Genomic DNA, 15,038 nt, shown 5'->3' with positions numbered 1-15,038 from the left:
AATTTACTTAACTTAAGAAATTTTCATAAAAATAAAGGGTTTTTTTCCAGCTCTAAAACATTTATTGTTTACTACAGCTTGGCACTGGCGAGAAAATAAAGATTACCCTCATTTCTGAAAGTGTCACTGTCAAAATAAAATAAAAATTACCTAAGTAATCTGGATTTAAAAAACAACTCTTTTTCGAGTTTTAAAGTCCAAAATGGCGGTACTAAAGAAAGTTATTTGTTGTTTTATACAAATTGGCACTGATAAAAAAGTAAACTATCCGTCCATTTTAAAAAGTGTAACGACCCAAAAAAATTGACCTAAGTAACTTATTATGTAAAAATAAATGTGATTTCAGCTCAAATGATCAGAACATTTTTCTAAAATAAAATATTTTATTGTTCACTAAAGCTTTGCACTGACGACAAAATATAGATTGCCTCCATTACTGAAAGTGTAATAATAAAAATAAAAATTAACCTAAGTAAACTGAATAAAGAAATATCTGTTTCCAGCTACAAAGACCAAACCTACGTTGTGAAACAATGTTATTTGTTGTTTACTACAACGTGGCACTGACCAAAAAATACAATTACATGCATTACCAAAAGTGTAACGACCGACCATAAAATTTACCTAAAAAACTTACGTAAAAATAACAGGGGTTTTTTCAGCTCAAAGTCATTTATTGTTTACTACAGCTTAACACTTTCGAGAAAATATAGATTACCCTCATTACTAAAAGTGTCACAGTCAAAATAAAAAATTACCTAAGTAATCTGGATTAAAAAAAAAACCCAACTCTTTTTCGAGTTGGAAAGTCAAAAAGATACTAAAGAAAGTTATTTGTTGTTTTTAACAAATAGGCACTGACAAAAAAGTAAGCTATCCGTCGATTTTTAAAAGTGTAACGACCGACCAAAAATTTGACCTAAGTAACTCTAAGCAGGGACCATTTTGGCGACGGAAGGCGCCATAAATCCTACCAAAGCCCCCCACTGCCTTGTGGGTTGTCAGTGGATGACAAAGGCTAGCAGAGAAACTGTACACAAACCGGCAGTAGGCAACGGGAAACCACTGCTGTAATAATATTCCAAGAATAGTCATGGAACAGTACATTCATTCATCAGATAACAGCGTTAAGGGGGGTTCATGATCCAGCTCTGAACTCCCCGCTCGGTAGGGACCGCCATGGGCAGCAATTGGCGCTCGATCGTCATCCAACTACTGGCTGAAAAATAAGCAGCTTAACATAGCCACATGGAATGTGAGAACAATATAAACAATATATCAGAAAGGCAAATTAGATACATGTAATATAAAGCAGGAAATGGACAGGATGAAGCTAAATATGTTTGGATTTTCCGAAGTTAGATGAGAGGGGGCAGGCTTGATTAAAAGAGGATCCAAAACAACCGTATACTCAGGAGGAAAAAAACATGAAAAGGGAGTCAACATTTTATTTGACGAAGCAACAGCAAAGAGCATCAAAGGTTTTGGGGGACTGTCAGATAGAGTCATCGTGGCTAAATTAGAGGGGAAACCTATTGACATAAGTGTCATCCTAGTATTATACACCAACATCAGAGCACGACAACGAAGAAATTGAGACTTTTTATGAAGACCTTGATAAGGCAATGAAACAATTAAAATCACAAGATGTAAAGATAGTCATGGGAGACTTTAATGCCGAAGTAGGAAGTGCACGTATAGAAGATATAGTTGGGCCATGGAGACTGGGTAAAGTAAATGAACGCGGGGAACGACAGGTAGAATGGTGCAGAGAAAATAATTTTATGATATCTAACACTTGGTATGAAAATCACCCAAGAAGACGATACACTTGGAAGAGTACTGGCGATAGAAGTAGAGATCAAAACGACTTCATACTTATTTAGAAATGTTTTAGAAATACAATTTAAATCATCCAAATCACTGCCAGGAGCAGACTGTGATGGTGACCATGTACCAGTAATGCTTAAATTGCGGAAAAGACTGAAGAAACTTAAAAAGTCAAAGTACCAATCAAAATTTGACGTAAGTCTTTTAAAGACAAACCAAGAACTGAAAGAACGTTTCTCCATCGATGTAAGCAATTAATTTTCAAGCTTTGGAAAACATGACTAAATCGGAAGAACTATGGAGCAAAACGAAAGACTCAATAATGGAAGCTGTGGAAGAAAATATCCCCCCGAAAGCTAAAAAAGCTAATAAAAAATGGATGACCCAGGACATATTACAACTAATGGAAGAGAGAAGAAAGGCAAAAGCTAATGTGTAAAAGTACAACATCTTAAACAGGGAAAAAAAGAAAAAATGCAACGAAGCAAAAGAAACTTGGATAAATGATCAGTGTCAACAAATAGAGAAGAACCAAAACAAAGACAGCAAATCACAGAATTCTACACTAAGTGTAGAATTCTGTGCAGCAAATACATGCTTTCCAAAATCAAATAAGCAAGTGGAATAAAAGGATGCTCGAATAGAGGAGGCATAAGATCAAAAGGAGGAGATATTTTAATGGAAATCGGGGATGTCTTAAACAGATATGAATACATAGAGGAACTTTTAACAGATAACAGATGAGAAAAACCGGTAATAAAGAATGAAATAAATGGACCATCAATACTGAAAGCAGAAGTACAAGCTGCCATTAGGATAATGAGACAAGGAAAAGCCACAGGGCCAGATAATAATGGAGTTGAAGTGATTGTCGCGTTTGAAGAACTCATCATCATCCAGTGTCAGATCTGCGACAGACATCGGCGATCATTGTTCTCCATTCATTCCTTCGCTCGGATGCTCTAAAAAAAAACTACATTTCCCTGATCTTTCCCTGTTACCCATTTGTTTAGGTTACCCAAGTATGTTGTTCTGGGCCTTCCCCTGCCTCGCTTATTGCCCTCAATTTTGCCAGTGAGAGCTAGGTGTTCAAGGCCCTTATGTCTATTTATGTGTCCCAAAAACTGCATTTGTCGTTTCCTAATTGTTTTTTAACATTGAGCGACCCACGTGGGCTTCATCAAGCACTACTTAATTTGATTTCTTTTCCTTCCACCATACTCTTAGCAGTCTCCTAAGAAACCACATTTCTGTTGCTTCTATTTTATTTTCACTGTCTTTTGTGATGGTCTAGCATTCACAGCCATATAGAAGGGTTGACCAAACATAGCATTTCAGAACTTTCATTTTGGTGTTCATTGAGATGTTTCTATTTTTCAGGATTGGGTTCGTTTTATTGAAACTAGCCTTAGCCATTGTAATTCTCCGTCTTATTTCTGAGGAACATTTGGTATCAGATGTTATCATGCATCTTAGATATTTAAACTGTTGGACATGTTTGATCTTTTCACCTTTGCTAATGAGATTACAACTAGGTTTTGCTGGGTTTTTTTTATATTACCTTGCATTCTATTTTCTTTACATTCAATAATAATCCTTTACGTTCACTTTCTGTAACAACAGTATCTAGATCTAGAAGCAATTGAAAGTCCTTTTCTGAGCCTGCTATCAAGACTGTCATTTGCATACCCGATGTTATTAATCTTTTCTCTATTTACTTTGAGACCTGGACATTCTTCTATGTTCTGATCTCACCGCTTTCATAAAAAGCAATTAGGAGCTTTGTTGTTATTTCAGTGCCTAGTTTTGAGAATTTTAGATTGTAAATTCGCGTCGTAAAACAAAATTATGTGTTGGTTGTTACAATTTTAACTAGACATACACGAAAATAAATGGATTGAGTCTAACTCTAAGAGTGGAACAACAGACATCACACCTGAAAGAATAAATTTGGAGAATGAATAATTTTAAGGCTTTTTCTTGCTTTCCAAAATCACGAGAGTTGGTACTATGTACATTGCTTGAGTTGAGTCTGTGGTCAGTGCAATTAGTTGCTTGAAAAATAGACTCTTGTCGTAAAACAAAGTTCTTTATTGGTTGTGACAACTAGCCATACACGAAAGTAAATAGATTCTGTTTAAGTCTGAGAATGTGTTATAACAACCGACATAACAACTTATCTAGGCCTAACCTTTGTGTGTGTCTAGTTGTAGCAACTAACAAAATAATGATCCGATAGGCCTTACGCCTTATTTACAGTTTAACGATTTGAGTCTACAATATTTACAAGAATTATGCACTGACAAGACATTAGATATCTATTATAGGTGTTAGTTTGGCGATGGAAACTCGAGATAGAGAGATTTAAGGGTCCAAATGTTAGAAATGTCATCTTGATCAGCTTTCTGAAACGCAATGCCATGCACGCTGTAAATGAGAGACGTCTTACTATAAAAAAAGAAGCAACCGATTACATTTTTTTCAGTCATAAAACATTCGTTTTTGATAAAGAAATGATGAAGCTTTTTCTTTTGCCGTTTCAACAATATAATTTGTGTAATATTGTATGATATTATGTTCTCGCTCTAAAGACTTATTGTACCGTATTGATATGGACCAATTGTGTATGCAATCTGTTGTTAGGCCGCATTTATCACAGCAGATTTTATACTGTTCAGTCTACCTCGCTCCGCTCACCCTCACCCTGCCGGCTAGGCCTTCCTCTCAGTCAATCTAGGCCTAGGCCTGCTCAGTAAAATCCACCATGTGATCGTGAGAGGCGAGATCGGAGAGGTGGCCCGCAGCAGGCCTTATTTTCCTGTGTTTGATTAAGTGGACATAAATTAATGTGGAACGACAACAGTATGAATACAAGATGTGTAGATCTACGTGATGGAACGACAACAGAATAAACACAAGATCTGGAGGTAAGCGTGTCGAATCCTCCCCAACGTCAACATGATGATGCACAACATGCACAACATGCACACAAAAAAACAGAAGTCCATGTAGATCTAGAAATCTAGATCTAGAATCTAGATCTTGAGTCTAGATCTGGAATCTAATCTAGAAATCTAGATCTAGATATCTAATCTAGATATAGATCTACAGTCAAACCCATTGTCAAGGAGAAAAGTGGCCGTGGCCCGTGGCCGTCTTAGGCAGTACAAACCCCATTCCCAATCAAAAGTAGCCGCATTATTGTTGTTTTAGTTGTTGTTGTTGGTTTGTATTTTGTTTGTTATTTTTATTTTGTTGCTGATTTTGTGCAAGGGTGACAATAAAACGAAATATGTCAGACAGCGAGGACCGAGTGCATGGTAAAACAAACATACGGGTCGCCACCACTCGAAGAATGAGCGACGCTTCTGCCACAAGTCCATGTTGATGTCCATTATTTTGTTACAGACTGGGTAAACAGTGACCACTCATCTCACGATTTGTGTATGAGTTCTGGGCGGGGCTTATGGTATGATGAGGGATCACACGCTTCCGTCACCAGCAGCTGGAAATTGGTACCTATTGACCTATTGGTGGTCAACAGTGGTAGGGGCCTACGCAACATGATCGGTTGGAGGGACTACCTAACAACAACGACAGGTGGTTAGATTATATTATGACGGCTCGCCCATAATGCCAGGGGTCAATGCACTATGAATGACAAAACGTAATAATGGAGTCACTAACTTTCACTAAGGTGGCCGTCTAAGACAGGTGTTATTGCTTAGTGATTAGTGTGATAGGGGTTGTGTGTTAAAATATATATGGTGGCCGCGGCCGCGTTGGACAGGTGCCCGTTTTACACAGTTAAATTATATAGAAAAAACGCAAGGGGGGAAATGGAAAGTGGCCGTTTGTACAGGCGGTCGTCTTATAGAGGTGGCCGTCAGGGCAGGTTCGACTGTATATGATTTGGTAAATTTATAGAAACCCTCCCGTCTCATAAAGTATAAAGGGTATCAGTTTTTTCGCTAGAATCTTATTTTATAATCAATCACCTTTTGTGTCCGGTTTTATATATATGGACATAAAAGGTGACGGAGTATCTACGTACACGGTAACCGGGCACCTAGTCTCAGTATTTATGTACACGGTAACCGGGCACCTAGTCTCACCTAGTCTTTGTATCTACGTACACGGTAACCAGAATGAAAATAAATCAATGGAAGTGGCTATCCTTACCCAGGGTGAGAATAAAAATACGATCGACCTCTCACCCCGGGTGAGACTTGCCACCGTTGGCTATTCTCCAGTATGAAACAAGACCTGTTTTTCCTAATTTTGGAATACTTTCTATCGGTGTGGATGATCAAATGGATAAAAGCAAAGAAAAAATTACGTTATAGCACAAAAGTAAGCTAATTTGATCGTCTACAAAGATGCTATGGCTATTTCACTTTTCGAATCGAGCCGAACTACGCAGGTCGACATTTTGTTTTGCCCGGAAGTTCTCGCAAGATCCACTCCTCCCCTCTTCTCTCTCTCTGTCTCTTTCTGATTACTGTCTTATCTGTGTGGACGATCAAATAAATCAAAATAAAGTTTTAAAATGATGTTAAAACACAAAAGTAAATTCATTTGTTCGTCTACAAAGATGCTACGGCTATTTACCTTTTCGAATGAAGCCGAACTACGCGGGTCGCCATTTTGCTTTGCCCGGAAGTTCTCGCGCTACTCCTCTCTCTCTCTCTCTCTCTCTCTCTCCACTGCCCACAGACAAAATTGTACGCTTTTAGGCTAACAGTAGTAATGGAACGTACAAGCTCACGGCACAGAATTGTACAATTTTTCTGTTATCACAGTAGAATTCTGTGGTTCAGGGTGAACGCAAAATTGGTTGGCCTAGATCTAGGCTATAACGGTGAACGCACACCGGGTGAGAATAGCCAAAAGACTCGCCTGCGCTATTCTCACCCGGGGTGAGAATAGAGGTGGCGTTTAATTATACAGTTTCTGGTGACACTGAGACCACATGCCCGGTAGCCGGTTACCGTGTACGTAGATATTGAGGCTACATGCCCACGCACTCCGAAAAAGGGATTGGCCTAAAAACTAAAGGGCAGGCTCTATTTCTCCGAACATTCGGGAAAATAAACTTGAACTTTATTTCTCCGAACGGTTTCCGTTCTCGAGATTTGTTGATAATAATTGCGAATGGAGTGGCCTGTGTGTGTGTGTGTGTGTGCATGTATGTGTGTGTGTGGTGTGTGTGTGTGTGTGTGTGTGTGTGAGGTGTGGACCGGGCGGGGAGTGGAGGGATTTTTTTTTACATGAAAGAATTTTAGTTTTTGCTGGGTGTCTAAGTGCAAAATAGGTTATTGCCAAGTTTGATCAGTCTTGTTTTCTCCTTTTGAAGGTATTTTCGAATGAAGTATAGTCCGGGAACATTGCCCCAACCACAACTGCTCAAGCAGTAGAAATTGAATTCGATGCAAAAAATGCTTCTTCCTAGTCCTTGCAGAATGGGAGAATGAAAGGTGACGCCGAAATCTCACAAATAACAAAAAAAATCTTGAGAACGGAAACCGTTTCGGAGAAATAAAGTCCAAGTTTATTTTCCCGAACGTTCTGAGAAATAGTCACTTCGAAACTATAATTTGAAAAACATTGCCAATTTGACAGGAAATGCCTGTCTCTACGATTTCACTATTTTGGTGAGCGCTTCGTTTCACCAGTCTGCCTCACATTTTCAGACGCTTTTTCGGTAGTTCCCACCCTGCAATTATTTTTCGCGGGTTTTGGCCCCAGGGGTAGGGGGGTTTCAGGGGGGACCTAATAAAAATAAGGTGGGGGGTTTCAGGGGGGACCTAATAAAAATAAGGTGGGGTGTTTCAGGGGGGCATGCCCCTGAATTTTACCATAATTTGATGTTTTGCAGTTGTTAGAGGTTTGATTTTTTAACTCGCCTCTCATCAAACGTAGATCTAGATTCTAGATCTAAATCTAGATTAGAAATCTAGGCTCAAATAATGGGGATGGGAACTACCGAAAAAGTACCCATTTTCTGAATTTTCATAATCACCGCATCACGCGGAGAGTGAAATTTGAGCTGAACTATTAAGTTTATTTATATGCTTTATTTTAATTGTACTCTTCTACATTACACACTGTATTGTGTTTGCTTGCGAGACACTACAGTACAATTCATGGTTACTTGTATTCCTTACCCTGATGTATGACTCTTGTAGTAGCAGTGTCTATAGATTGGTCCATTTTCCGGTTTGAGTACTGTATCTCTGATTACCTCCTCAACTCTGAAATTATAAAGAAAGAATCAGGCATGAAAATCAGAACAGCATAAAACTGACTGTTTGATAAGTTAAAATTGTCATGAAAGCTACAATTTTTTACTTGAACATATTTGAAAATATTTTGGTAAAAGCTGACATGTATTTATATTGTAAATTACTTGACTTTTAACAGATGCCGTATCTACCTGTTCCAGTCCAGTAGCTGTCAGTCCTCCAGCAGCATCTGCTTGTCTGATAATCGGATTGGATCCCTGTGTGGCACACTGCAACAAAGAACACAATGGGTCACGGTGGCACCAGTGTTCAAGAGAACTCTGGCTCTGTGAGGGACAAAAGACTGCTGACTAGGGCAAAATGTCTCAAGTGTGATGTTTGTGGTACCTGTTGTTCAGATTGGAGCAATCTACGGAGGCACAAGAGATGACACACGGGGGAGAAACCTTACAAGTGTGAAGATTGTGGTCCCCAGTTTTCAGAAAGTGGCCATTTACGCAGGCATATAATATAAGAATACATACCATACAGGAGAAAAGCCGTTCAGCCGAGAGGTATGTGGTTCAAGTTTTGTGCGTAATGGTGATCTGAAGAGACACACAAGAGTTATCACCACTGCAAGTCTTTCAGGTGTGATGTTTGCAGTATGCAGAAAGAAGTCACCTGCAGAGGCTCTTGAAAGTAGAACACACACAGGAGAAAAGCCCTATAAGTCAAAGTGTGAAGTTTGTGGTTCTGGGTTTTCAGACAGTGGCAACTTGCAGAAACACATAAGAAAACACAAGGGAAAAGCTGTACAAGTGTAAAATTTGTGGTGTTTGTTTTGCTGAAGGTAGTAACTTTAAAAGACATGAAAGAACTCACAAGAGAAAAGCTGGCCTGGTTTGAAGTTTGCCAGCTCAATTTTTTTTTCTTCCTAATTTGTAATTTGAAATTTAATTGAATTTGTGATTTGAAGAGTAGAAGGAAAAGTTTTCCAATACTAGTGTGTTTGAGATGCAGCTTTGTCACAGAAAATCCTAGTTTATATTGCTTGTGCTGCACGGAAAACGAGTTTTAAAGTCTGTGTGGCTTAGCTGTTTGGGGGAAGCAAAAAATATTGGATTCACAAATCTTTCGTTAAAGAAAACAGTTTGTATTGTTATATGTGTGACGATATGGTGGAATCATGCATTTTGTCAATTTTGGGCATGAGATGTTTTTGTCATCAGCCTGTTGATTTATCTTGTTTTTGATGAAAAAATAGCCCTCTTAGATTTCTTTAATAGAAGTTAAGATTTCTGCAATTGAAAAAGATGTTGGCACCCTCATCTATGAGGTAAAATTATTGAGGAAATGGCCGCCAAAGTTTACAGACTCCCAAGGCTGGCATATCTTTGAGAACTGAGAATTTACATTTTTGGAAGTTGTTAGGGGCGCGTACCATTCCCGAACACTGCACTGTTAGGGATGCGTACACTTCAACAACACTGCACTATAATGTTAAGTACTCACACGCTTCCACTGCACTCTGGAATTATTGACCCGTATTTGTGATATCGACAGAGTAGTACATAGGCAAATGATTCCCAAGCTGGTACATGTATACCAGCCTGTATGTATGTGTTTGATATGTATTACATACATGTGTTTGAGAATCCATATATATATATATATGTGTGTGTATGCCTGTATGTATTTTTGTTTGTAATGCATGTATACTACTCAAGTAAGAACTCTACCAGTTATGCCCGCCAACCGCCCCATAGTGTGAGAGGAAGAAGAAGAAAACCATGTGTATTCAGTAAGCATGCAAGCATGTATGTGATTGTGTGTTAGTATCGTCATTCAATTTTTATGTATCATGTGTGTAGAAGAAGATGTGTATAAATCTCAGGGTGTAAAAAATCTTTAGTAAGGTAGTGTTTTGGCACCACTCAATAATAATGGATGTGTATGTAAAGTAAACATGGAGTATGGTTAAGACTTTGAGCCTGCATGCACATACCTCTCAGTGAAGTATACACTAAGACATCGTCGGTGGCTCTTTCTGTCTGTGGAGACAATGGTTGCGCCTTTATGTCACTCCTGTCGAGAACATCGTCTGGATTGGCTCAAAAGTCCGTTTTAAGCTTGAAAGTCTCTGCCCCACTTGTTGCAGGTGAAGGCCGAAGGCGAGTCAAAGGCTTGATTTTGCAGCCTCTCTTTTCTGTCGCTTCTTCTGTCCATTTCCCCCCCCCAGAAGACTGTCTTCGTTTTGAAGCTGAGCGCCCTCTGGAAACACTATGTGCCCCATGCTTTTTATCAAGCACAATCATGGTTTGTCTGAGGTTACCTCTAGTGGTCACAGACAGTGATTGGGATCGTGGTATGGGAACAATGTTGGTTGGAAGAGCGTTGTCCACCTCTCCGTCCACTCCTCCGTTCCCCTCACGGACAGAGTGTTCACTCTCCCTGGTTTTTGTCGGATCCTTAGATCCGGGCTGTTGCCTGTCCTGATTTATATATGTAATAGCCTACATGTTGTCATTAAAAACGTGTTGGATAAACCAAATAATTACACTGGTAGCCAGCAATGCTGACAAAAACCACATTTTGGACTTGAAGTTCGAACATAAGCCTTCACATTCGTAATCATACCATTCCATGCAATAGTCACATTGGACAATTTTAAGCAGACCATCATCAGAATCTCCACAAGCAGGACATACAAACTCTTACAAACTTTCTCAGACAGTCTATGATGAACTTCCATGAATGCCTACTCAGAGAAAAACTCATTGACAGCAGAGATATCCACCTGTGGATCCACACAGGGAGACATGTCTTTTGAACTTTTCAGTTTAGAAATGTCCTATGTGTGTCAGATCCTCTGACACGAGGCAGGCCAACCCAGACAAAATAATTGTTTGTTTGACATTGTTATCACAAACGTCAAATGACTGGGGACAATTAGCTTTCCTTTTTCGTCCAGTGGAATTTTGTTTCACACTGGGGCATCCTTTTGTCTTTAACTTGACAAGTTTGACTGATGAGAAATGTACATCAGCAGTACTGCTAGCACCATCAGTTAGACCATCAGAATCAACAGATGCAACATTGGCTGGAACATCTCCATCAATGGAACTGACAATTGGACAATTGATATCGACCACAATGTCAACAGGAACATCAACAGGTGCAACATTAGGAGCAATATCAACTGGAACATCAACAACAGGATCTACATCAGCATCAATAATGACAACATTATTTTCTTTCCAGGTTGTTAGCAACTGCTGCAATTGGGCAGTTTTGAGTTGAGGTGTGTCCATGTTTTTAAAGTAGCGCACCGCCCTGGGTATGACCACCAGTTTGTAGTAAAGTACTGAACATTAGGAGGGGGCTCATATTCGTTATTGCCTCCTTCAGTTCTTCGTATTCCTCTTCAAAAACTGTTTGGCATTGTTTGTCAAACAGGTCAATTATGTACTCAAGAAGATGCTTCCCCATTCCATTGCTCTGAAGAGCTTGCTTTATGACCTGTTTCACATGGAAGTTGCAGAGGGAAACTGCCGCTGATATCTCTGCCATGTCCTTATCAACAAAAAAGTGGAAACCTCCCCATGGACTTCTTACTTCTAGCAAGAAACGTAGACATTCTACAAGGTGCTCCTTGTCCTCATGGTAAAAGTAACCATGCAGTATTGGATGGCCTGCCTCATTATTGTCTATGCACACGACAGTTGTCATCCGTAGCATGTAGCCATTTGTCTTGTGCGTTGTGTCAGCAACCAAAGCATCCGGAAATGCTTGAGCCAGTTTTATTTGCTCTGCAGACATATATATTAAGAATTCAAAGCATCCAGTTTGATTTTTACCGAAGCGCACCCGATCTCCGGGTTTTGTTATCTCGTCTATGAATCTGTCGACTGGCTGAAGATCATCTCCCTCGTGAGCTGACAGTTTCAGTTGTAAGTTTGTGATGTCGGAACATAGCAATGGTTTCTTCTGCGTTCTCTCTACGTGCATGCGTCAGTGATTGAGGGACTTTTAAGCAGAGCCTCCAATTTAGAATCCTTTTCAGCCTTGTTGTTGTTCAGATGCTCGCCAAATCTGAACGAAAATTCAATGAGCTGGAGGTATTTTGAAAATATAAGAAGACTGTATGATTCAGCCTGAACGTTTTGTAGGGGCTTTTATTATTATTAGAAAAAAAAGGTTGAAAAACTACTACAAAGTTCTCTGTCAGTGCCAGCGGGTAATACCATTCTATTTTGGTTGCCAAGCAGTTGTCTAGAAACATCAAAAAGTTCCTTACCAGTTTTAACATGTTCAAATTTAGACAAAAAGAAAGTTCGTTTGGCCTTGGTAATCATTTTAGTAGCAGAATTCTTCTTAAATATATTTCCCTATAATGCTTTTCAAGTCGTTTTCTTTTCCATTTTCTTTCCTCTTGTCTTTTTTCTTCTTTTTTTCTGTCTTTATTTCTAAATTAAACCACTTACCAACAGGAGGATGAGGTCATTTCCTTTCTTTTTAAGAGAGGTGCATTATCATCTAAAATTGTCCTCATGGTGGTGTTGACTGTTGAGGGTTTTTATGTTATAGGGGAGCTCGTAGCGAGAGCGTCACGAATATCAACATTGAAACTTGGGTAAATTTATATCTTTCAAATTCCGAGAATGAACTGGTTTTTACTTCTTTCCTTGGTCGTTTTATTTCCAAGTCGACGATCAGAAGAAAATGATCCGAAATGTCTTTATCCGGAACGTTTATGCTTTCCACACAGTTCTTTTCGACAGGGGAGATAACCCAATCTAGGATTTGCTGACTTTAATGTGTTGGTACTTGGACGAGTTGTTTTAAATCATTTTCTGTCAGCAGGTTGCATATATTTTTAGTGACAGGATTTTCAGAGCCAAAGTGAAAATCAAAATCGCCAGGTATGATGAATGGTGCATTTTTCATCTTCAGAGCAGAAATTCAAATTGAGTAATTCCTCCATAAAAGCGGATGGCTTGATATAATTTACTTCTCTCGGTGGGGGCCTATAGTAGAAGATGGTAATGCTTTGGGACTGCAGCAGGAATGACAGTAAAGCAGCCTTACGTGAGTGACAGGTATTCTTTTTTTCCAGTAACTTGTGGTAAATCAGTTCTATAAATAAACGCTACTCCTCCTCCTCCTCTACGCCTGGCACGAGGGAAAGACGTAATTAAATAACCAGCTGGGCATATTGCTGATTAAAATAGCCTAATCACCGTACTCCTGTAACCATGATTCTGTAATACATACAATATCGAGGTTCATTTCTTTTATTAAATCTTTTAATTCCTCCACTTTATTACGCCATGACCCGGAGTTGAGGCAAACTACTCAGATTTTTTGTGTTACTTCTTGCAAAAAATTTTGACGGTTGATTTTGACCGAATTATTATTAATGTTGATTCGGTTTTCCAGTCTACTGTTGACCCATGAATTTTCTAATTAATCATAAACACGAGATCTTAATATTATCTAACCACAAGGATTGTCCTTTGTTTTTGCGCCCCACCTCTTTTCTTTTTTTTCTTTTTTTTTTATTTTATTCCCCGCTTTACCGGTATATTAACACACGAGCAAGAGCTGGGAGAACATGTATTCACAAGCTTGTTGTTCTCGAGCACGGAGTTAAAAACGACTCCAAGATTGGTTTTCACGTGACCCTCAGGATTAAAACTTCCTTTGTTGTTGATGTTCGAGGGTTGACGAAGTGTAGACAAAAACAATGTCCAGTAGAAAAATACCAAGCCGTTCATGGCGAATTTTGAATTCATACCACACATCAAAGACCTTCGTGAGGTGGCGTCGGTAGCCTAGTGGTTAGGCTACGGGACTCATAATCGTGAAATTGCGGGTTCGAGCCTCAGCTCGGTCCGACGTTGTGTCCTTGGGAAAGGCACTTTACATGAACTTCCCACTTGGCTCGGTCCTATCGGAGACGGACGTTAAATTAGGAGGTCCCGCCTTTTAAATAACCTAATAGTGTTGATAGGGGCGTTAAACTCATACCATTTCACCATTTCAGACCTTCGCGTGAGGTGCCAGAAAGCGTTAAACGCTTGGAAAATTTTATTGCATCCAGAGGGGCGGGGTCTCAAAAACTCCTTCTCCACATTTGTACATCTCCCTTCTCCGATCCAGGCTTGACTACGGCTGTCAAGTCTATTGATCGGCAAAACCGCACATCTTAAAAATGCCAGACCCAGTGCAAAACCAAGGACTCTGCCTCGCTCTGGGGGGTTTTCGCACTTCTCCGGTGGAAAGCCTCCAGGCCGAGGCAAACATACCATCACTCGCACTCTGTGACGCTCACAACTCTCACTACAATATACGCGATTAAACGGAGCTCAACAGCAGAGAACGCAGCACACGACTGCATTTTCAGAACAAACCCTGACACCATAAACAAATTCCAATATATCTATTTTGAAGTAGTCATGATAGGTAGAGGTAGAGTTTGTGGGTGCATTGGGCGTTGTTGGCGCTATCGATGGCCTTGGTTCATCCTGTCGCACAGATGACCCTGGCTCTTCTTGTCGTGTGCCTTCATGGGGTGCATTATTCATCCTGTTGTCTGTTGTAGTTGAAGGGGCATAGACAATTTCAGAGAACACCATCCGGTTCAAGGGAAATATGCCTGTACATTTGAAACCTGATATGATGTTCTTTGGCGTGACTGCTTCATTGTGTGCAATACTTAGCATCTGCGGAATGTCATATATCATTATATGGTGACATTTTCCCCTGGATTGGATCTCATCCAGCTGTCCATAGTGCAATGTTGTATTGTGTGGTGGGATGGTTAACATGACGATTCCATTTGCCCTTGCTAGGTCCACTGCCTCCCAAGACATGTGTGTCCCGTGATTGTCCAAAATAAGCAGAATTTTGTTATCCGCAGAACAATTTGTATGTTTAACCAGATGTTCTAAGAACGTAACGAATAGTTCCTTGGTCATC

At 39.7% G+C, this 15,038-nt stretch overlaps 1 long non-coding RNA gene across 1 annotated transcript; it reads left to right on the top strand.

Annotated features, from left to right (window-relative positions):
* The first annotated feature begins 4,544 nt into the window (after positions 1–4,544).
* LOC118478595 lies at positions 4,545–13,546 on the top strand. Its single transcript, XR_004859163.1, has 2 exons — positions 4,545–4,757; positions 8,254–13,546. It is a non-coding gene; the product is annotated as an uncharacterized LOC118478595 (long non-coding RNA).
* Positions 13,547–15,038: the final 1,492 nt, after the last annotated feature.

The sequence above is a fragment of the Aplysia californica genome, unplaced genomic scaffold, assembly GCF_000002075.1.
Source record: "Aplysia californica isolate F4 #8 unplaced genomic scaffold, AplCal3.0 scaffold00023, whole genome shotgun sequence".
NCBI classification, from domain to species: Eukaryota; Metazoa; Mollusca; class Gastropoda; order Aplysiida; family Aplysiidae; genus Aplysia; species Aplysia californica.
This window is presented reverse-complemented; position numbering and strand designations above follow the sequence as displayed.